Raw genomic sequence first — 24,294 nt, forward strand, 5'->3', positions numbered from 1 at the left:
CTTCCGATTTCTAATCCAACATCATTCTAGTTTTGCCCTTTCCATACTTATTTTGTAGCTTTCTTCTCTGACATCAGGAAACCTGTTAGACATTGTTATCAAGGTAAAGTTTTCATGGTTAATTTTTTGTATAATATTTTGTAAAAAAAAAAATGTTTTTACATTATGGATAGTCTATAAAACAAAGGATAAGATCCCACTTGAACTAAATCTCCCAACTAACTAATCTGTGGTGATAGAAACCAACTTGAGGATTATGGCAATATCAAATACTAAATACAACACAGAGGCCAATTACATTATTTTACACTTTACAGACATAATGCTCCACTTTACTTTATGGCAAGGAAAATGAGATGATGACTCTTAGGCCAATTATACCTGGTAATGAAGCTGGCCATTAGAAGGAAATGGGGACTGGCCTGTTTCCCCTAATTGCATACTAGATAGTTGTCTGCAGGAGGGGTAGATAACAGAGTAAAATCAGGGTTCTTTGACAATGTGGGATAAAGATTCTAAACAGGAAACTAAAAGTGTGATTTCAATAGATAACCAGTCATATGCTACATATACATAAGTAGTCATACATTAAAAAAATTTGGATTGAATATATCAGATTGCCAACACTTGATATATATTGTAAAATTATGTGTATGTATATTGATTCATCAGAAATCTAAGGTTTAAACACAATGATTGTCACACTTCTTAATGTAAAACATACAGACAGCACATCAGGCACTGAACTTCCTTGATCTGTTTTAACAGTAAGCATCACTTATGCTAATTGTTAGTCATTTCAATATGTGTTATCTATTTCAAGTAATTAGGTTTCTAAATTTAACAAAAATATACTAGTAAAAAGCACGTAAGTCCATGCAAAAAGAGTAAAAATACAACACATTTTTCTGTGTGCCTTTCTTTCACTATCTTTCAATGGCTAACTACTTGAGGAACTTTAAAAATAAAGTTCTAGTTTGGTACATGTATAGTTTCCAAAAGACAGTCAAAGTTTTCCCCTGATGATATAGAAAAGTAGGAATAAAGAATAGTAGGAAAACATACCAGACAAAACATACCAAACAAACTAAGGAATAAAACCTAAGTTTAACCATTTCTGTTCTTAATCATATGTTAGATGACCTTGACAAAATCAGGCAGTTTCCCTTCTTACACTATTCCTAAATTCTGTTCAAATTTACAAATATAGTATATATCAGCATATCTATCACACTAAGGATAATTATTTTCATTTCAAGAAATGCATCCTTGCAATTTAGGGTAGGTCTAATAATAACTACTGCATAATTTTTAACATTTACACTCAAAAATGAATGAAAGATATGTTTACTGAAGTAAGCTTAGTCTAAGTATATAAGGGGAAACAAAGAGCTCAAGGCAACCATCAGAATGCTATTTATGGGTATTTTGACACTAGTAATTTCATAATTCTGTAGGACTTATTAAAAAATGGCTTTATTACTAATTTGAAGTCAAAAGTATAAAAACAACTGGTATATATCCAATTTCATAGAAGTCGCATTAAATAGATTCATTATATTGAGGTCTCATGTGATTATATCATTACTATTCTACTAATATAATATTTGCAGAATGGTAGTTTTCAAACAGATTGCAGTACTAAAACTCATGTTTACCAGCTATGAGGCAAATTACACATTTATAAGACCACAAAATTATCCTAGCAGGGAAATACACTAAACATTATTGATTTTAAAAAATTAAGAAAACAATGTGGAAAAGGTTAATGAGGAGAAACACTGGATTATTAACTAATATAAGTTACAATGTAGAAACAAACAAAATAGAGGGGAAAAGTACAATGTTAAAAAGCATAATGAGATATATCCATTACAACAGATTAATAGAGAAAAGAATTTCCGAACTATAAACCAGAATGCAAATAAGAAAGAAATTCTCCTTTGTACTGGGTTTCCTATCTTTCATCTCCTATTCCCTAATTTCTACTCTATCAAATGTACAATGGCTTTCATAAGGCAACTCACTTAAAAAACATGTTAAATCGCTGCTTGGTAGCTGATTACTGACTTTTTTGGTTTCACAAAAATTTTTTAAAAGCCAATAAATGAAAAATATAGGTTTGAAATAAACTGTCCAAAAGTATTATACTTTTGTATAATACTTTTATAGTATTATAGTAAAAGGCCACTACTTCACCAATATTGTGAACTGCAGATATTAACACATTTCAACTGAAAAATGTCTAGAAATGATGGCTACAATAAAATTATTAGGGTTTGAGTTAGAGGATTGTTCATTTTGTGAACCTCTATCAGCTACACTATTGTGTTATGTGCATATTGCTGTATGTAAAGTATTATACATCAATGAAAGTTAAAAATGAGTAATTAGCTAAAGTGATGTTTAAGATAAACAAATCAGAAAATTAAAAAGATTGAAAAATAATAAACTAAAAAAAACTAAAAAGAAAGGAGAGTAAAGTCCCTCCGATTACAAACAGTAATACAATAAACAAAAGCATTAAAATGAAATATAAAACAAAGATTCAAAAGAGATGATCAACATAGACAAAAGCTGATCCTTTGAAAAATAATTATAGAAAACAAAATCTTGTCAACATAGGACAAAAATACAAATAAATAGTATTAGTAATGAAAGGGGAACATGGATAAATACTCAATAGAGAGCAACATTATATACAAAGTGTCCATAAAGTTCATGTGCAATTTAAAATAATTATCTATTTTTTAAACTTCATACAAACTTTATAGACACCCTGTGTGTGAGTGTACACAAGAGAATATTATAAAAACTTTCTGTCAATAATGAAAATTAAAATAAAATATACATTTTTTAGAAAATGAATTTACCAAAAGCAGCTCATGAAGGTAGATGTCTAACAAAATTTAAAAGAGCTATATCCATTCCAAAAGTCAATCCATTTTTAAAAGTCTACCCAATAAAAAGATCCAAATAGAAATCCTACATATAAAAAATACAATGACTACATTTAAACATTCAAAAGAAAGCTTCAATTATAGAGATGATTGAGCAGTGGAAAGAATTAGTGAGATGACAGATAGAACATTTGAATTACCCAGTGGAAGGAGCAAAGGACAAAAGAATGAAGAAAGCCTACGTAATTTATGGTACGCCATCAAGAGACAAAACACTTTCATAGCAGAAATTGAAGAAGCAGAAGAAAGTGAAAAAGGACCAGAAAGCATATTCAAAGAAATACTGGCTGAAAAATTCTCTAATCTGGGAATATATGACAATATCTATATAGTGAAAGCATAGCGAACTTGAATCAAATTCAACTCAAAGAGGAGTATACCAAGATATATAATAACCAAACAATCAAAATCAAAGACAAAGTTTTGAAGGCAGCAAGAGATAAAAAACACATCACCTGAACGGTGTGCAAATACAGCTATCGGCATATTTCTCAACAGAAATCATATAAGCCAGGGGACAATGCAAATATATTCAACGTGATAGAAAAACAAATAAAACTGCCAACCAAGAATACATTACCCAGCAATTGAAGAAAAGGACTTAACCAGAGATACAAAAGCTGAGGAAGTTCATCACCACCAGACCTACCTTTAAAGAAATATTAAAAGGAGTTCTTTAGTCTGAAAGACAAGGACTGTAATGAATAAAAAAAAAAAACATGTGCAAGTATAAAACTCACTACTAAAAGTTTAAGTACACAGATTAAATTTGAAATACTGTAATACTATAATGATGGTGTATAAATTACTAATATTTTTAGCATGAAAGCTAAGGGACAAAACTATATATCATATAATAAATAATTTGTTAAGAAATATGCAATATAAAAATGTAAGTTGTGACATCAGTGATTAAAAATGGGAGGATTAGGGCAGCACCTGTAGCTAAGTAGGTAGGGCACCGACCACATACACTGAGGCTGGTGGGTTCAAACCCGGCCCGGGCCAGCTAAAACAACAATGACAACTGCAACCAAAAAATAGCCAGGTGTTGTGATGGGTGCCTGTAGTCTCATCTACTTAGGAGGCTGAGGCAAGAGAATCACTTAAGCCCAAGAGTTTGAGGTTGCTGTGAGCTGTGATGCCACAGAACTCTACTAAGGGTGACAGCTTGAGACGCTGTCTCAAAAAAAAAAAAAAAAAAACGAGGGGACTAAGATTAAAATGCATAGTGGTTTCTTTTCATTGTGTTCTAAATTAAGTTGTTGTCAGCTTTTAATAACTTCACATTTAAGGAGGTGATTTTTGTAAGCCTCTTAGCAACTACAAAACAAAAACCTTTAATAGGATAAAATTAAAAAGTAAAGAATCAAAACATACTACTAGAGAAATCACTTGACAAGGGAAGAAAGAAATAGAATAGAAAAAAAATCTTTAAAAAAACTAACAAAATGGTAGTAATAAGTTCTGATGTATCAAAATTCACCTTAAATATAAATGTATTAAATTTCCAAATTAAAAGATACATAATTACTGCACAGATTAAAAAAAATGAGATCAACTATAACAACAATAAGATCTCTTCATTGATAAGGAAAAACACAGACTGTGAACATTAAGATCTCTTCATTGATAAGAAAAAACAGACAGATAGTGAATAGATAGTGATAGTGATAGTAAAAAAATATTCCATGTAAATGAAAATGAGAAAAGAGAGGAGTAGCTACATTCATACCAGATAAAATAGAGCTTAAATTAAAAACCATAAAAAAGATAGAGAAGATCATTTCATGATGATAAAGAGGTCAATCCAGCAAGAGGCACTAACAATCATAATTACGTATGTGCTCAACGTTGAAGCACCCAGTATACAAATTAAATATTAAAAAATAAAATAAGTAAATATTAATAGAGTCAAAGGGAGAAATTGAGTGCAACACAATTATACCAGAGGATTTCAATACAACATTTACAGTAATGTAAAGATAACTCATACAAAAAAACAACAAAGAAATACTGGATTAAATCTGCAGTCTAGACCAAAAGACTCTTACAAGTATTTATTTACAAAACACTTAACACCTAACAGACAAGTACAGAATACTCTATCCAAGAACAGAAGAATTGAGAATACATTCTTCTCAATTACACATAGAACATTCTCCAGGACAGATCATATGTTAAGCCACAAAGCAAATCTTAACAAATTTAAGAAGATTGAAATCATATCAACTATACTCCTGATCACATGATATAAAACTAGAATTTAATCAAAAGAGAACTTGAAAAACTTTACAAATACATGAAAGTTAAATAATATTCCCCTGAACAAACTGCAGGGTAAATGAATAAATTAAAAGAGAAATTTTAAAGTTTCTTGAGACAAAAATGGAAACATAACATACCAAAACCCATGACATACAAAAAAATCAATTCTAAGAGATGAGTTTATACCTATAAATGCCTACAGCATAAAAAAGATCTAAAATAAACAAAACTGTAACTCAAGTACCTAGAGAAAAAAAATAAATGAAATCCACAATTTATATAAGGAAAGAAATAATAAAGATCAGATTTTTTTTAAAAGATAAGTAAAACTGACAATTTCTTAGCCAGATTAAGATAAAAAGATAAAAGACTTAAATAAATAAAATTAGTGATAACAAAGGAGACATTACAACTAAAAGCACAGAAATACAAAGTATCATAAGAGACCACAATGAATAATTATACAACAACAAATTGGATAACCAAGAAGAAATGGATACATTCCTAGAAAGATACCACCTGCCCAGATTAAATCATGAAGAAAAAGAAAACCCAAAAAGACTGATAATAAGTAACCAGATTAAACTAGTAATAAAAAGTCTCTGATTAAAGAAAAACTCAGCATCTTATGGCTTCACTGCTAAAGTCTATCAAGCATTTAAAGAAGAACCAATACAATTCCACTCAAACTATTCAAGAAATTCAGAAGGAGGGAATACTTCCAAATGCATCCTACAAGGCCAACAGTACCCTGGATACTGAAACCAAACAAGGGCATAAAAAAAAAAAAGTAGAAGTCAATGTGCCTGAAGATGATAGATGTAAAAAATCCTCAGCAAAATAATGGCAAATCTCATTATAGAGATCAACCACAATTATCAAACGGAATTCACCCAGGGATACAGGGAAGGTTCAACATATGCAAATTAATAATCACAGTACACATTATTAGAATGAAAGACAAAAACAGTATGATCAGTTCAATAGACACAGAAAAAAAGTATTTGACAAAATTCACCATCCCTTCATGATAAAAACTCCCATTGAATTAGGTATAGAAGGTACACACCTCAATGCAATAATAGCCATGTGTTATAATAGCCATGATGTTGCAGTTAATGTCATTTAATGGGGAAAATCTGAAAACATTTCAAAGACAAGGATGCCTACTCTCACCATTTCTATTCAACATAGTACTAGAATCCCTAGCCAAATCAATTACGCAAAAGAAAGAACTAAAAGGCCTCCAAATTGGAAAGGAAGAAGTTAAATTGTCCCTCTTTGAAGATGACATAATCTTCCATATAGAAACCACTTAAGAGGTCCCTAAATACTTTAGACCTAATAAACAAATTCAGTAAGTTGCAGGATACAAAATCAATATACAAAAGTCCGCAATGTTTCTATATACTAATAGCAAACTATCCAAAATAGTAATCAAGGAAACAATACTATTTATAGTAGCTACAAAAAAGAACACTTAGTAATAAATGTAAACAAGGAGATGAAAAATCACCATATAAAAAACTACAAAATGCCGATGGAAGAAATAGAAGAAGATACAAATAAATGGAAAGATATTCCATATTAATAAATTGGAATATTTAATATTGTTCAAATATCTAGGTAACCCAAAGTGATCTATAGAGTCAATGCAATCTCTATTAAAATATCAATGACATTCTTCATAGAAAAAAAATCCTAAAATTCATAAGTAACCAGAAAAGACCTTAATAGCCAAAGTAATTTTTTTCTTTTATTGTTGGGGATTCATTGGGGGTACAAAGAACCAGATTACATTGATTGCATTTTTTAGGTAAAGTCCCTCTTATAATTCTATCCCACCCTTAAAAGGTGTGTCACACACCATGACCCTCCACCCTTCTCCCTCTTTCCCTCTGTTTGCTCTCCCCCCCCCCACCATACTAGGTCATTAATTGTCCTCATATCAGAATTGAGTACACAAGATTCTTGCTTCCCTATTCTTGTGATGCTTTACTAAGAATAATGTGTTCCACTTCAATCAAGGTTAATACAAAAGATGTAAAGTCTTCATTTCTTTTATTGGCTGAATAGTAATCCATGGTATAAATATACCACAACTTGTTAATCCACTGCTGGGTTAGTGGGCATTTCCACACTTTGGCGATTGTAAATTGAGCTGCAGTCTCGTGCAAGTGTCCTTATGGTAGGTAACAAGATTTATTTCCTTCTGGGTAGATACCTAGCAATGGCATTGCAGGATCAAATGGGAGGTCTAGTTTGAGTTCTTTGAGGATTCTCCTTACTTCTTTCCAAAAAGGTTGTATTAGTCTACAGTCCCACCAGCAGGGTAAAAGTGTCCCCTTCTTTCCACATCCACACCAGCACCTGCAGTTTTGAGATTTTGTGATTTGGGCCATTCTCACTGAGCTTAGATGATATCTCAGGGTGGTTTTGATTTGCATTTCTCTAATAATCAGGGTTGATGAGCCATTCATCTGTCTTCTTCAGAGAAGATTCTTTTCATTTCTCTTGCCCATTGATATAAGGGATTGTTGGCTTTTTTCATGTTGCTTAATTTGAGTTCTCTGTAGATCCTAGTTATCAAGCTTTTGTCTCATTCAAAATATGTAAATATTTTGTCTCATTCAAAATATTTAAACATTAAATATCCTTTCCCATTGTGTAGGTTGTGTATTTCCTTTGGTTGTTGTCTCCTTAGCTGTATAAAAGCTTTTCAGTTTAATTAAGTCCCATTTGTTTATTTTTGTTGTTGCTGCAATTGCCAGGGAAGTCTTCTTCATAAAGTCTTTTGCCAGGCCAATATCTTCCAGTGTTTTTCCTATGCCTTCTTTGAGGATTTTTGTCATTTCATGTCTTAAATTTAGGTCTTTTATCCATCTTGAATCAATTTTTGTGAGTAGAGAAAGGTGCAGTTCCAGTTTCAGTCTTTTACATCTGGACACCCAGTTCTCCCAGCACCATTTATTGAATAGGGATTCTTTTCTCCAGTGTATGTTCTTGTTTGGTTTATCAAAGATTAGGTGGCTGTAAGATGTTAGTTTCATTTCCTGGTTTTTTATTCAGTTCCAGATGTCTATGTCTCTATTTTTGTACCAATAGCCATGCTGTTTTGACCACTATGGCTTATAGTACAGCCAGCATAAAGTCTAGTAGGGTGATACCCCAGCTTTGTTTTTATTACTAAGAACTGCCTTAGCTATAGGGTTTTTTCTGGTTCCATACAAAACAAACAAAGAATTATTTTTTCCAAGTCTTGAAAGTACAATTTTGGTATTTTAACAGGGATGGCATTGAATCTGTAGATTGCTTTGGGAAGTATAGACAGCTGAAGTAATAATTAAGCAAAAAAAGCCAGAGACATTATGTTACCTAACTTCAAAATATAATACAAACCTACAGTAACCAAAACAACATGGTACTGGCATTTTTAAAAAGATGTGTGGACCAATGAAACAGATTACAGAAGACAAAAATAAATCTACACATTTACAGCAAATTGATTTTTAACACAGGTGCCAAGAATCCAAAATGGAAAAAAGACATTTTCATCAGAAAATGGTGCTGGGGAAATATGATGTTCACATCAGGAAAAATGAAACTAGACATCTCTCACAATAAAAAAAAAATCAACTCAAAATAAATAAAAGACTTAAATGTAAAATTTGAAATGACAAAATAATATAAGAAAATAGGAAAACCACCACATGACATTGCATGAGACACCAATTTTTCATGATAGATTCTAAAAGCCCAGACAACAAAACAAAAATAGGCAAACTAAAATGTTTCTTCATAGCAAAGGAAACAATTGATAAAATGAAGAAATAACCTATAGAATGAGAGAAAATATTTGCAAACTACTTATGTAACAAAGCATTAATATTCAGAATATACAAGAAAGTGATACAACTCAACAGCAAGAAAAGGGGCAGGGGAGCAAATAATCTAATTTTAAAATGGAAAAAAGACCAGAATAGACATTTCTCAAAAGAAGCCATACAAATAGGCAACAGTATATAAAACAAGTTCAATATCATAACCATTAGAGAAATACAAATCAAAACTCTAATACCCCCACTCCCATTAAAACAACTATTACCAAAAAGATAATGAAAAATAAAAAATATTGGCATCAATATGGAAAAAGGCGTGCTCTTATACACCGTTTTGTGGGAATGTGAATTAGTACAGTCATTATGGAAAATAGTATGAATGTTCTTAGAAAATAAAGATAGAACTACTATATGTTGCAGCAATGCCACTACTGGGTATGTATCCAAAGTAATAAAATCAATACATCAAAGAAATATCTGAATTTCCATGTTCATTACAGCACTATACAAAATAGCCAAAAGATGGAATCAATTTAGGTGTCCATCAACAGAGGAATGGATAAAGAATATCTGGCATATATACACAGGGAATACTATTCAGCCATAAAAATAATGACATCCTACTATTTACAGAAACATAGATGAAGAACATTGTGGAGGACATTTTTGTTAAGTGAAATAACCCAAGCACACAAGACAAAATATGTGGAATCCAAAGAATCCATATGTGGAATCCAAAGAAGTTCATCTCATAAAAGTAGGGTATAGAATAATGGTCATCAGAGGCTGTAGAAGGCTAAGTTTAAGATTAGGGTTACAGTTACAGTTAGGGTATAGGAAGTGTTTGGCCAATGGTAAAAAGCAACAGGCAAACCAAAGAAGTGAGTAATGGTGTTCTATTGCAAAATAGCTAGAAAGAGAAGATTTTGAAGGTTCTCACCACAAATAAATGATAAATATGAGGTGATGGTATATTAAATATCTCAATTTGATTTTTACATAATGTATATTTATTGAAATACTGCACTCTACCCCATAAATATGTACAAATATTATGTGTCAGAAAAAAACTTAACAATGAGAGCTAACTATAGCATAAGTAATGTCAGCAATACATTTACACATAATAAAGAATCCTTAAAGAAGTTGACCATGCAATCATCACACATCATCCTAAACTGAATTCAATTTATGTATCTCCCCAGATTCACTATCTACTGGTCTTCAGTCACTTGTCCAATGGATAGCACCAGACACAATTATTTTTTCAAATCACTGGGTTAATTTCTGCTTTCTCAAAACAGTTTTGAATGTCCAAATGTAGACTCAAATAACTCTCCCAGGAATTCATAAACTGCTTATTAAAAATAGAAACCTCAACATGTGGGGTCCCAATAGCTATCCTATTCAAAATCCACATAAAAAGAAAATAATGATAACATCAGTAGAAATACAGGAAATAGAATGTCCATACAAATACAAAAATTTTGAGTGAATAAAGCAAAAAAGAGCTGGAACTAACCACAAAAATAACAGTATAACCTTGAGCACATATTCAAAGTTATCCACATACTCATATTGATAGATATTAACTCTATCGAATATAGTAGCTAGAATTCTAAGATGAGTCTAATGATTCTTATCCTTATACAACCTCCCCTCCTTGAGTATGGATAGAACTTATAAATACGATGAGATATTATTTCTGTGATTGGTATATTAAATAGCAAAAGAGGCTTCACAGATGTAATTAAGGTTCACTATCAGTTGACTTTAAAACATGTACATATTATCCAAGTGGGAATGAGCCATCGCTTGCATGTTTTAAATCTCAGTCAGAGTCAGAGAAGTCAGAAAGATTCAAAGGAAAAGAGAATTTGACTCTGGAAATACTCTCCACTGTTGGACAAGACCAATGTTGATCAAGTCCTCTTGCAGACAAGCTAAAATTTTCCCTCTGAATTGGGCCTTAGTGAAAAATATTTCCAAAAGAGAGTGATTTTCAGCAGTTTGCAATTTACCCCAGTCAATTAACAAAATAATGATCACTTATGGTCATAATTAAAAGCTGAAAGTGTAAGAAATACATAAATGCTTTCAGAGTCAAAATCTAATTATTTTAATATAGTTTATAAATATATTTTATTTATTTTTTTAATACATTGTTACTGCAATATTTCTATTACTAAAGTAGCATCTTCTTCAGTTGTGTTATATAAGAAAAGAATATATTTATTACTGCCTTAGCTCTATTTGAACTCATGAACCAACCAGATATATAAAATATTGATTGAAAGAATAATCTTTATTATCTTCAAAGAATTTGAGAAATATATACTTTGGATCTCCTGGGTAAAGAAGCAGAATATGAATATCAAGAACCCCAGGTCACATGGTCCTTTAATGCTCACTCACATATCCATTACAAAAAAGAAAAACATGCAGCAATAACGAAACCAGGAATAATGATGTGCAACATTTTTATTTTCATGGTTTCATACTTTATTGCAGAATCACTTGCTTTGTAATGGTGAGTGTACAGAGTGATAGAATGATAGAAGTTTTCACTAATTGTTCCAAGTCCATTTTTTTCTCAATTTTGAGAATTCCATTGACATTTTCCTAAATTCACAGAGGCAAATACTCATGCAACGCAAGAATGACATTTGTGTAATGAAGTATTACACTAGAGTGAAAAGCATTCCATGTAAGACGAAAGAGAGATGATACAACAATACTCTTCACTTAACACATCCAACTATGAAGATCATTTTAAAGAAAAAGAAAGGATAAAAGATGTGGAATAGAATGAACTACAAAACCTACTGAAAGTACTCACATTCTTTGTAATTAAAGAAAGAAAGAGAGATTCTTTGGCACTGAAGATTGGAAATTAAGGTTTATTCAGCAAATGGCAAGAAATTTCTCTGGAGATAATTAAAATTGTTTGCTATTAATAATGGTTGTTTTCATAGATTTAAGCAATATGCTGGTCTTCATGATGTCAAAGTAAATGGTTGAAATGTGAGTGTTAATAGAAAAGCACATAAAGGCAACAGAAACTTATAAATAAAAGTTTTGGCTTCATTTTTTTTTTTCTTTTCTGAGACAGATTCTCACTCTAATGCCTAGGCTGGCATGCCATGGTGTCAGCATAGGTTATAGCAACCTCAAAGTCCTAGGTTCAAGTGATCATCCTGCCTCAGCCTCCTGAGTAGCTGGGACTTCAGGTGCCCACCATAATGTCAAGCTAATTTTTCTATTTTTAGCAGACATAGAGTCTTGCTCTTCCTCAAGCTGGTCTCCAACTCCTGAGCTCATAGATCTTCCTGCCTCAGCTTCCCAGAATGCTAAGATTACAGGCATGAGCCATCACACCTGGCCAATTAGTTTCAATTACTAAACAAAAAATATACCAGTGTGATATAATCACAATTTGCATAATGTTTTATATTCAAGAAATTAATCCTTACACAGTGGGCATTGCTCTAATTTGATAAGTATGCTTTGTAAATTAGGTCCACATTAATCCAGAATCAATGAATTTATTCATAATAAATCAATATATTTATTACAGAAGCACTCTTCTTTATGTAATATTATAATATGTGTGGGGACATATACAGATATACATTGTTCAAAGATTACACATATGTGCAGGCATGGATATTTATTGTAGAATTAACATGTGCCCAAAGAGATAGCTCTATGTGTTAAATTTAGGGTATAAAATAGTTAATTCTCAAATAAATTATCAAAGAATCAAAAATATGTTTAAAAAGGAGCATTTAGAATTAAAAATAGAAGCAAAGACTAGAAAATAAAAGGACCAAATATATCTTCTAGTAAATAATATAAGCACTAAAAAAAGTTATTTTCAGAGTGATAAAAATGCTCTGGGAAGAAAGAAAACAGACTAAAATATCAAAACAGAAAATCAGAATGCAGTTTACTTAATAACATAGGCTAACTCTTAATGAAAATCTACTACATTTCTTAGAATACTTTGATGAAATATAAAAAATGATGAGTAAATTATTTTTCAAGTGTGATGTGTCTAGGAAAAGATCAGTGAAACAAAAAGAGTAATATCACAGCATACAAACAGAAAATTCACATATAGACAAAAAAAAAAATCACAGTTTACATTGCATGCATGTTTAAAATCAAACATCACTTTTTCACATTTTGAAGATTTTCTCCTCAAATATGGAAAGAAAAACAAGCCAGAGCTTTAATATAATATTTTTTTCCAACCTGGAACAGCTGCAAAAAACAAATCTTGCTGGAGATAAGCTTAGTTATAAATATCAACATTCCCTTTAAATAAGAGAGTCCAGTTTTCATACCATCTGCCTCTTTCTAAAAGGAAAAAATATGAAACTCATAAACCAGGACATCCTCATTTAAATAAAGCATGTAAAAACGACTGTAGTAAAAAGGCTATGAACTATTCTGTACATCTGTCTTTAAACTTGCCCTATTGATCAGAAAATGGGATTTTTGTGAAAGCAAACAACTTTATTCCACATATAAACTGCCTAAACTATTAAGTATTTAAAACTATCATTTTCCAACTTTTTCACCTTATTGACCATAATGATAATCTCTGATTGGACTATATTTGTCCTTAATGGGCCAGACTCCCTACCATTTATTTTTTTAATGATCTCTGTCACTTAACTCTACTTTTTCTAAAATATTTTGACCTATTCTAAAGACTTTTTCTAAAATATTTTGACCTATTCTAAAGACTTTCATGTTATCTCTCCCAGTACAAAAATCTACTTTCCAACAGAACTAGACTTTTCCTTTAATACAGATTCAAATCCCTGCAAAAACCCTTCCGATGTCTCTCTCAATACAGTACTCCTTTTATACTTGAGGTGTATTTGGATTTTATCTTAAAGCTTTCTTTCTTTTTTTGCCTTTAATTATTTTTCACTCTTTTTTAATGACCTTGTGATTGGACACTTTAATTGTTCACTGTAGCACATCATTACTACTTCAATAATTAAGTCCACAAACCATATCCGTATTATTTAACTCTTTAAAGTATTCACAAGAAAAAAATGCAAGATGGTCTACCAAATGGAGCTGTTCACCGTGATGTGCTGGATACACTCACACAGAGACTATTCAGTATAGTAATACTGAGATTGCAGGAGTGACAGTATTAATGGAAGAAACCGAAGACAGAAAATCAGAATCTTCTATTTTAAAAATATGAAGGTTGTCTAGAAAGGATCCAGCCATGTACTATGACATATAGAGGCCTATGCAGCTGAATTCTTTCTGGACAGCCCTTGATATAAACATTTAGTCAATTCCCTGAATTACAGTGGTAGGGTTCTGAAAAGCTACTGAAACAAAGGTACATAGGGATTGCTGGCATAATTCACTCTCATTTTCACTTTTCTTTTTCTCATACCCACATAAGACATACCCATGTACAGAAAACAAATAGAATAAAATCGAATCTTTAATCACGAACATTTGCAATTACAGTGCAAAAACTGCTTAAATGTATACTTCAGAGCAAAAATACATCCTAGGACCTTTATTTTTTTATTCACTTTCATTCTATTTTTGCCATGGACCACTTTGGCCTATGATTATAGAAAACAAAGTTCCTTTACAATTGGTAAATGACATTTAATTGCTTCCTTGGAATGCTGCCTCTTCAGTATTTTAAGAGAGAGGATAAGGAGAGATTCTCCGCAGTAATGGTCAATAATATTTAATCTCAAATTAATTATTTAAAATAAATAACCATTTTACAACAATCAATAATTCATTATTTTCATGACTTAATGTGACACTACCAAATGATATGAACAATTACGTTATTGGTGGAGCAACAGAAAAGTTATTTTGCCTTATACCTAACAACTATTCATTTAAAAATATTGGAAAGGAAGTTTTTTTAATATTAAATTTTGTCTGCTGTTTATTTTCTGACTTCCCTTGACTAGAATATGGTATCACTAAAACAAGAATTTTTGTCTTTTATGCCAAAGAATCTTAAAGAATAATGACAATGTCTGGCACATAGTCTATATAGATTTTTGAGTAAATATTCTACAACAGAAAATTATGTTTGCTTAAAAAATATATTTGATGCTCAATTATTGCAAACCTAATTAAAAATACATTTTGAGTATAAAATATTATAAGCTATCTCTCTTTTATGAGAACATGAGCCTCATAAAGGGTAGGTTAACTCTTTCCTACTTTTTTCTTTTCTGCTTTTGTCCCCTTTTAGCTGTTAACCAAGGTGAGCTCATTTTCTATTCCTAAAATGGGTAAAGAATACTTATCTCACATAGCTGTTGTAATGATTAAATTAAATAAATAAATCATAAAAGTGTTTCTTACAATAAAATAGTAAGTGCTCAATAAATATTAATATCATCACATCATGCAGGTTTAATCAGATACTACTGAGGCACTGCACAGCCCAAATAGTGTTTCAGATGTAAACAACCTGAACCTGACAATCTCACACTCATTAAACATCAGTAAGTTCCATCATATTTAAGGTTCTTAGAAAGCAAGAATGGTCTTAGAATGTACTATGCTTATAACAACTTAATTACATTTAAATTTTACAGTTTCTCCTATTATTTTATCTTTTCTTCTTCTAGCATCAGCTAACAAGCTTCAACAAAAGTATTTTTGGATAACATTAAGGTTGACACATTATGTACGAGGTTGGACAATTAAGTTTGCAAACTCCTCCTAGAAAAAGTTCTACAAACTTCATTGCTGATTATCACTATGGTCACCAGATGACTTCAAAGGTGACTTCATTAAGCATTGAAATATGTAGCACTTCTTCTACCCATGAGTTTGCAAACTTAATTGTCCAACCTTGTACGTTTCCTTATTGCTAACAAGTGTTGGAAATTCTGTATTATAGCAGTTCTTTTTATCTAGTACATCATATCTAGCTATCAAGAAAACAATTACAAGGCTACTAAAAGATTTTTAAAAACCCACAATCTGAAGAGACAAGTAAGCATCAGAACCAGACATATTAGTGACACTGAAGTTTTTAGACTTGGGATTTAAAACATGTATGATTAAAATGCTTAAGGCTCTAACAGATAAAGTAGCATGCAAGGACAGATGGACAACGTAAGCAGAAAGGTGAAAATTCTGAGAAAGAATCAAAAATAAATGTTACAGATTAAAAACACTTTTACTGTAAATAAGAAATGCCTTACATGAGTTTATTAGTAAATTGAATGCTGGCCATACAGAGAATGTCTGAGTATAAGGATAAACCAATAGAAAACTCCAAAAATCCAGAACATAATATCTAAGGATTGGGGGACAATTATAAAAAATGTAACCCAGGCACAAAGGGAATATCAGAAGAATAAGTGAGAAAACAATGGAAGTATTCAAAACAAGGATTACTAAGAATTTCCCTAATATTAATGGCAGACCCCAAATCAGATATCCAAGCATTTCAGAGAACCCCAAAGAGGATAAATGCCAGGAAACCCATACTTGGCTTATCATTTTCAAACTACAGAAAATCAAAAATAAAGAAAAAATTCCTGAAGTAGAGCCACCAATAGAAGAACAAAGATAAGTATTACATCTGACTTTTCCTTAGAAACCACATAAGCAAAAAGACGGTGAAGTGAAATATTTAAAATACTGAGAGGAAAAAATTCACCAACTTAAAATTTTATTCCCTCCAAAAGTGAAGAATAATTTTTCAGAAAAGCAAAAACTGAAAGAATGTGCTACCAATAGTCATGCCTACAAGAAATATTAGAAGAAATTCTCTAGAGAAAAGGAAAATACTATATCAAAACTTTGGATCTACATATAGAAATGAGGAGCATCAAAGAAAAAGAAACAACAGAAAACACAAAAACTTTTATTTTTCTTAAAGATAATTCATCTAAGAGATTAATGGTTTGTTCAAAATAATAATGGCAACAATACATTCATATATTATATTAATATCTAAGCTTATATTTATATAATTATGTATAAAGGAAATAAGTGACAGTAATGATTCAGGGACAGAAAGGGAGGAATGGGGGTTTTGTATTACTTTGAGAGACTCATACTACCTGTGAAGTGGTACAGTGTTATTTGAATGTGGAGTTGGATTATTTGCAAATGTATAATAAAAATCCCAGGGAAACCACTAAAAAGGTAAAAAAACAAGTACAATGAATATGATAAGAAAGGAGAGAAAATGAAATCCTGTAAAATGCTCAATTAAAAATTTAAAAGGCAGAAAAAGAATGGAAGACAAAAGTTAGAACAAAGACAATGGCAAAAAATAAAAAGTAGTAACAGATTTGGTAAACATTAAAACATACTGATGGAAAATGTCATGCGAAAAAATGTCCCACATCATTATGTCATTGGAAAAGTGCAAATACCACTGAGATACCACTACACACCAAAATGTTAGAATGGCCAAAATCCAGAATACTGACAACGTCAAATGCTGTCAAAGGCATGGAGCAACAGGAACTGTCGTTCACTGTTGGTGGGAATGCAAAATTGTAAAGCCATTATGGAAGACAGTTTAGAGAGTTCTTACAAAACTAACGATATTCTTACCATATGATACAGTAATTGTGCTTTTTGGTAGTTACCCAAAGGTACTGAAAACTTACGTCTACACTAAAACATACACATGGATATTTATAGCATCTTTATTCATAATTTCCCAAACCTGGAAACAACCAAGATGTCCTTCAGCAGATGAATGAATAAAAGAACAATGGTACCTACAAATAATGGAGTATAAATTCACTACTTAAAAAAAAAAAAGAGGTATCAAGCTGTGAGACACGGTAGAAAGTGAAATGCATTTTACCAAGAGAAAGAATCTAGTCTGAAAAGCTACACACTGTATTATTCCAACTATATGACACTCTGGAAAAGGCAATGCTATGGAGAGAATAAAAAGATCAGGGATTGTAAGGGTTTAAGAGATAGAAAAACAATGAATAGACAGAACACAAAAGACTTTTAGGGCAGTGAAAATACTCTGTAACACTATAATGGTAGAGACATGTTATCATCATACATTTGTCCCACAGAATACACAACACCAGGGTCCACCATTGGACCCTAATGCAATCTATGGACTTTGGGTGTTAATGATGGCAGTGTAGCTTCATAAACTGTAATAAATGAACTACTTTGGTGGAAGATGTTAATAATGTGTGAAGCTATGTATATATCGAGGTGTAAGGTTTGTGGGAAATATCTGGACTGTCCTCTCAATTTTACTGTAAATTTAAAACTGCTCTTTAAAATGTCTTTTTTAAAAGTCTATTATAAAAAATGATTTTATAAAAGTACGGGATAATTACTAGTTTTAGAAAATTTTTGTGTTTTATGAAATGATTGAGATTTCATTATCATATTAACCAAAATTCTTGGCCAGGAGCTAAATTGTATCTCATGAGCCCTTCTAATGGAAATGGCATATAAAAATGCTTACAAGGTATATATTTTCAAATTATTACTGAATTCTAAACAATTTAAGGGAAAAAGCAACTGAGTGTCCCAAAGCAATTTTCGCAGTAAAATAAGTAATCTGTTTTTTTACAAGCATCTACCACTGCCCAATAATCCCTCTGCCCCAAATCTACTATGTTCCCCATTTGACTAATTAGATATTCCAACTTACGCAGCTCTCCTCATCCACCTTTATTTTAGTCTGGGTACATGAGCTTATTTCCCAAGTCACAAAGAGAATACAGGTCACCAGGGAAGAATCAGACACTTAGCAAGCTTGCTCTAACTCACTCTCTCACACACAGCAACATACACACACACAAATCCATGCACACATCCACAGACACGAATACTGCTGGTATCAGTACCCCCACTTTGATCTCAGTATTGTAAGGGTCCTGCATTCTGTACACAGGAGACTAGACCCATATGCAATCTCCCTGTCTTTTTCCATTTTGCTCTCCTCCTTTCTTTCTCCTTTGCCTTTGCCTCCATCTGGGGCCTCACTTACATTACCGCATTAGTATTATAATAGATCTCATTATTTTCAGACTTTCTCCTCTTAAATCCAACCCCATACTGCTTCCAGAATAAGTAATCTCTCACAATTCAAATTTAATAGAGAAAGTCCTCTGAAGTGTATTACATCATTCAATGTCTCCCTGTTTCCTTTAAGCTCTAGTTCTAACCCCATAGTTTGGTATAACCTAGCAAATGCTTTTTCTCCAATCTTTTTACCCATCTTTATCCCACATACACAAACAATTCTCCAACTATTTTGAATAATACGTAATTCCCTGAAATTACAATGACACATAACATCTTATTGTCTTTGCCCAGGCCCTTCCTTTCTCTGAAAATGCTTTCAAATAATTCTTTACCTGAATATCTTATACTCTACCTTTAAATCAGTAGAGAGATATGACTGTCATTAATTCAACTCATTAATTATAACATTAATTCCTCTCTCCCTCTGGGTTGAAGGCAGTATTGCAAATCATAGTCCCCCATTTGAAATTAAGCAATTCGCCTTGACCAATAAAGCTCTAAATGCCAGTGCATAATGAACCACTCCCTTCCCACTGCCAAAGTGATCATGGAAGTGCACCCGGGAAGAGCCTTCGATGTCCTTTGATGTCTTGAGTCCATGAGCTTTCTTACTAACTCATTTTGGGCATGTAGTTTGTGTGACAAATATTAACCAACGTCAAGATTTGGGAATATTTATTCTTAGCATAACCTAGACTATTCTGACTTATACAGAGGGTTACTTTTTCAGGAAGCCTTTCATGAGATCAACATAGTCTGATTCATTGCCCCAGTGATGATAGCATTCTATTCATGCTTTTATTATAACATAACATAACACTGTAACAAAATGGCTGCTGCAATTATTATTGTTTATTTTTTTTTATTATTTATTTTTTTTTTTTGTAGAGACAGAGTCTCACTTTATGGCCCTCGGTAGAGTGCCGTGGCCTCACACAGCTCACAGCAACCTCCAACTCCTGGGCTTAAGCGATTCTCTTGTCTCAGCCTCCCGAGCAGCCGGGACTACAGGCGCCCGCCACAACGCCCGGCTATTTTTTGGTTGCAGTTCGGCCGGGGCCGGGTTTGAACCCGCCACCCTCGGTATATGGGGCCGGTGCCTTACCGACTGAGCCACAGGCGCCACCCGTCTGCTGCAATTATTTATTTCCCTTCTTACACTGTACTCGTGAAGGCAGCAACTGTGCACTTTAACCCTGGATTTTCACCTCCGAGCATCATGCTCAGCTTATAGTAAGTGCTTAGAAATGTTTACTGAATTAAACATTCATTCATATAGTCACTCAACAAGGGCTAGAGGCTACTCCAGTTGCTACAGAGAGTAAAAAAAACAGAGAAAACAAAAATTCCTGCCCTCATATTCCTTATATACTTAGGAAGGATACTGACAATCAGCCAATTAGAAAATATATAGTTTATTAGATAGTGATAAATGCTATATAGTAGAGAAATAATTTAAAGCATGGGATAATGGCTAGATAACACCTTATTTAGAAGGTGACCTTTTAATAAAGATCTAAATCAGTGTAAGGAAATTGGCCAAACAGATACTGAGGAAAAAAGTAATTCAGCAGAAAGAACAGTAAGTACACAAATCCTGAGATGGGAAAATGCCTGGCATGTTCAAAGAACAAGGGGACCAGTATGCAAATAAATAAGGATGTGAAGAGTTAAAGATGAAATTAGAGAAATAGCAAAGGCCCAAATATGTGGAGACATTTAGACCAGTTTATGAGCTTTATTCAGTTTTTATCTTGTGTAGAATGAAAAACCACTGAAGGGCTCTGAGTAGAATGAGGGTGGGAGAGGACACACCGGATGAGGTCAGAGATAGAGGGTCCATAGTCTCTCATTTTATGCCATCTCTCTCCATGATACCTGAGAAGTGTGGATATATCAATTAACCAAGAATTATTAAAAATAATGCTGAATAACTCATATTTAAGATGATGCTAATCTGTTCACTAACTACTATGCAGAAATAGTGATTAAAACCAATATGTAATTACCAAAATATTGCAATGTGCCAAAGTATAATAATGTATTAATCTTAGTGGACAATTAATACTACTAAGCAATTTAACATATAAATCAGATATGATTTATATGCTATTTATAGCTCTATAAGTCTTGCTTCATTTACTTGCATTTGCCCAAATACCACAAAATAGATACAAGGAAAAACATGTCCTCAATGTAAGAACAACTATGTTTGGAACCCAGGTTCATTATCAGAAGCAAACAACCCAAAACAAGACAAACAAGGAGAAAGAAAACAAACCACAAATCAAAACACCTTTTGCCAAATGTTAAATCAAATAAACACACCTTGCGCTGTGTCCTTGATGCTGCCAAGTCTGAACTCTGGAGAGCTGCCAAGGGGCAGGATGTTTCCAAAGGCACAGTTTTTACTGAGGAAACTGTGCTCGTTTACTGGCAAACTCAATCCCAGATACCAAAAATAAAATTCTTCGTTGTTTTTTCTTACTAGAATTCAAAATAGAACATAAGGAAATAGTAAATGAATGATCTCAAGGTCCCAATTGTCCACAAAATAAAATAACAATGAGAGCATTTCCAAAAGGTGTTTCTTAGTTTGTCAATTCTATTATCCATTCAACTCAAATATATTGGGGCAATATTTAATATTATGCCCCTCTCTAACAAGGCACATTTTCATGATATTGGCTCTGAGAAATCTTATCACAGAAAAGCCTATTTAAGTTTATTTGACCATTGGGTGTCCCAAACACTGACCTGAAAAGTAAAAGGCAATAGTTCCATCTATTCTGAAGTGCAAGTATAAAAAGATTGATTTGAAATTATTTTCTGTTATTTAGTTTGTATAGAGTTGACTTATAAAAACTATTTATTCAGTCATAAATTTTAAGCATATATTACCTTCTAAATGTCCATTAAAAAACCAACAAGGAACAATAATCAAATATTTCATAATTTATTCATTTTTTTACAATGAAGATTTACTGAATATCTACTATATACCCCAGGGACCAATTTTATCTGGAGTTTTACACTGCAATTGCTTTCATAAAGATAAGATTATCACATTTAAATGGTTCCAAGCCATTGTCTAGTCCTAAGTCAATACGCATAAAATTAAATAAGTCTTTTTTAGCAAATGGTGCTGCAAAAGAATAAAGTTGGACCATTACCTCACACCGTAAACAAAAATTAACTCAAAATATATCACAGAAGTCAATGGAGGCTAAAACTATTATATAAAACATAAGAGCAAAACTTTGTGACTTTGAGTTAGATAATAGTTTCTTAGATACAATGCAAAAAGTATAAGCAATAAAATACAAAAGAGATAATTGGACTTCATCAAAATAAAAACTCTTGTGCTTTAAAGAACGTGATCAAAAAAAGTGAGAAGACAATCCACAGATTGTCCAGAGAAAATATTTGTAAATCATATATATGAAAATTGTTTTATACCCAGAATATCTGAAGAATTCTCATAGCTCAAGAACAAAAAAGTTCAATAATCAAAATGGGCACAGTATTTGAACAGAAATTTTTCCAAAGAAAATATACAAATTACCAATAAGCAAGTGAAAAGTGCTCAACATCTAGCCGGGCGTTGTGGCGGGCGCCTGTAGTCCCAGCTGCTCGGGAGGCTGAGGCAAGAGAATTGCATAAGCCCAAGAGTTAGAGGTTGCTGTGAGCTGTATGACGCCATGGCACTCTAACCGAGGGCAGTACAGTGAGACTCTGTCTCTACAAAAAAAAAAAGAAAAGAAAAAAAAAAGAAAAGTGCTCAACATCATCAGTCACTGGGGAAAATCAAATCAAAACCATAATGAGCTGCCACTCTTCACTTCCACCAGGACTGCCATAGCGGAGGAGAGATAATACCAAACTAGGTAAGAACATGTGGAGAAACCATAACCTTTCACACATTGTTGGTGGGAAAGTAAAATCGTGCGGTCACACTTTGGAAAACTACTTGGCACTTCTTCAAATATCCAAACATTCCTAGGTATACACCTAAGACAGGGATGGGGAACCTTTTCATGTGGAAGGCTACATTAATTTAGTTACATAAAAATATATATTATCATGTAAAAATCTAATTTGCAAGTAATAATTTCAAAAAATAAAAAGTTTTATTAATTTTAAAGTTAATTAACCTTTTAATGACTTTTTGTGTCTACTTTTTGTTGGAAAGCATTTGAAATTTGGCTGCAGCATGGAGGTCTGCAGTTTCCATTTATTCTCTAGATGGGTATCAGTCATTTGTGACCTAAAGGATGTCTTAATTACGGTTAAATAGGAGAATGTAGATTCACAGCAATTAAGTGGTTGAAAAGCAAGAAAAAAGGGGGGGGAGGGATGTTGCTGACAGTATGTGTATTCTACTACATTTTTCCACATTTCAAATGGATCTTTCCTAGCATAAACAATGACTTTAAAATATCATCTACTGAGAGCTTAATTAATCCCATCTGTAATTAGGTGGCTTCGTGGTATCAACCAGGTGAGGCTGAAATGCTAATTTACTGTGATATTATGATTCTCAAAGTCAGGAAAGCTTTCATTGTATTCTCCAAATAATAGGTCTGTAACAGCTGCACATTCTTCAAATGATTCACATACACGGTAGACATAAAGTTCGTGTGCAATTTACTATGTTAAACTATTTTAAATTGCACACAAACTTTATGTCCACCCTGTGTATCATCCTGTTCATCAATGACATTTTCTAAATGGGGAAAATGTTCATCTGAACTTTCTTTTGAAGAAGTGTTTTGAAAAAAGATAGCTTTTATGAAATGCTTGCAGAACATATATAGACTTAGTTTTTACCTTGCAAAGAAATATTCATGTCATTTGATTTGATGTGGTATCACACTGAAATGCTGCATTTCTATAGACATCTTTTAATAATTCACATTGCTGATTCTGTTCTTCATAAAATTTAGGTATATGTTCTCACAGATATAGAATTTTGGCTAATATCTGTCCCTGCGATGCCCAACACACTTTAGAATGATATGACAAATCTTAACTGAATTCCTCACTGCTCAACTTTTATATTTTACAAAACTAATGATTCTACCTTGCCTTTGCACAAATGTATCAACAGTTGCCAATACTTTTAACTTGTTTCAAAGTGTCATTTAAAACAGCAGCTGTGCCACAAAGAT

The 24,294-nt window shown here is 32.4% G+C and overlaps 1 protein-coding gene across 7 annotated transcripts in view; it reads right to left on the reverse strand.

The window, feature by feature from the left end:
- TRIQK (triple QxxK/R motif containing) overlaps positions 1-24,294 on the reverse strand; it is a 93,636-nt gene that overhangs the window by 59,663 nt on the left and 9,679 nt on the right. For 6 of the 7 annotated variants that reach the window (XM_053559277.1, XM_053559279.1, XM_053559278.1 and 3 more), the window contains one exon: positions 21,452-21,610. The gene's annotated coding sequence lies outside the window, so the exon portion shown is untranslated. Of the gene's footprint in view, positions 1-21,451; positions 21,611-22,688; positions 22,821-24,294 lie in introns of those variants that run through there. The other variant, XM_053559281.1, reaches the window with a different exon arrangement.

Source organism: Nycticebus coucang, chromosome 13, assembly GCF_027406575.1.
Source record: "Nycticebus coucang isolate mNycCou1 chromosome 13, mNycCou1.pri, whole genome shotgun sequence".
Lineage (NCBI taxonomy): Eukaryota > Metazoa > Chordata > Mammalia > Primates > Lorisidae > Nycticebus > Nycticebus coucang.